This window comes from Colobus angolensis, unplaced genomic scaffold (assembly GCF_000951035.1).
Source record: "Colobus angolensis palliatus isolate OR3802 unplaced genomic scaffold, Cang.pa_1.0 Scaffold208, whole genome shotgun sequence".
Lineage (NCBI taxonomy): Eukaryota > Metazoa > Chordata > Mammalia > Primates > Cercopithecidae > Colobus > Colobus angolensis.
The window spans coordinates 523643-525036 of record NW_012115244.1 but is presented as its reverse complement, the minus strand read 5'-3'; positions in this window follow the sequence as shown (position 1 = coordinate 525036).

Here is a 1394-nt window from a genome sequence, read left to right as displayed (position 1 = left end):
GTGTGTGTGGTATGTGGTGTGTGTGTGTAGGGTGTGTGTGTGGTATGTGCTGTGTGTGGTATGTAATGTGTGTCATATATGGTGTATGTGGTATGTAATGTGTGTGGTATGTGGTGTGTGTGGTATGTGGGGTGTGTGTGGTGTGTGTGCTATGTGGTGTGTGTGGTATGCGGTATGTGTGTGGTATGTGGGGTGTGTGGAGGGTGTGTGTGGTGTGTGGTGTGTGTGGTATGTAGTGTGTGTGGTACGTGGAGTGTGTGTGGTGTGTGTGTGTATGATTGTGAGTTGAAACACAGTGACCAGGGGAACCCCCACAGGGAAGGGCACAGTGCAGTCAAGATCCCGGAGGACAGTCCCAAGCACAGCAATGACCGGATGTCCCTGCGGGGATGCAGGGACATCACCAGCCAACCATCTGTGACGGGAGGTCGCGATGGGAGCCATGAGCAAGGGGAGTAGGAGAGGTGAGCTCAGGTCATGTAGGGCCCTGTGGGCAACAGCAGGGACTTTGTCGTTCAGCCTGTGAGGCAAGAGTTCCTGGGCGTAGGGAAGATGTGATCTGACCTATTTCATTTCATTTCATGTATTTATTTAGAGACAGAGTCTCGCTCTGTTGCCCAGGCTGGAGTGCAGTGGCGCAATCTTGGCTCACTGCAAGCTCTGCCTCCCGGGTTCACGCCATTCTCCTGCCTCAGCCTCCCGAGTAGCTGGGGCTACAGGTGCCCGCCACCACGCCTGGCTAATGTTTTTGTATTTTTAGTAAGAGACGGGGTTTCACCGTGTTAGCCAGGATGGTCTCGATTTCTTGACCTTGTGATCCGCCCATCTCGGCCTCCCAAAGTGCTGGGATTACAGGCGTGAGCCACCGCGCCCTAACTGGACCCCTCTGGGTGCTTTGCTGATTACAGCAAGCTGACCTACAGCAAGTACTCCAGGATAGAAGCAGGGGCCCCGTAGGAGACTATTGGTCAGGAGAAAGAAACTGGTTTCGAACCAGAATGTTGGTAGTGGAGCTACCACACATTGCCGTGGAGGGAACACACTTGCTGATGAATCCACTGTGGGTGAGAGAGGAGGAGAGGGGCTCTTGCTGACCCCAGGTCCACTGGCTGAGCACAGGAGGGGTATCAAGATCAGGCAGATAGTTGAACGTGCTTAGGGCAGCAAAAGGGAGGTAGGAGCATCTCCCGCATCTGGTGCCCCTGGCCCCAGTCCCCATTCCGCCCCTGGCCCCCGTCCCCATTCCGCAGCTCAACTCAGCAGCGCCTCCCGCTCCTGCAAAGGAGACCATGGCGAGGGCATGAGAAGGGCACAGCCTACTGAACGCAGGACGTCTCTCCTCTAGGTTGTGAGGCTGAGGCTTCTTTACCCCCACTTCCAGGAAGTTCTCTCAG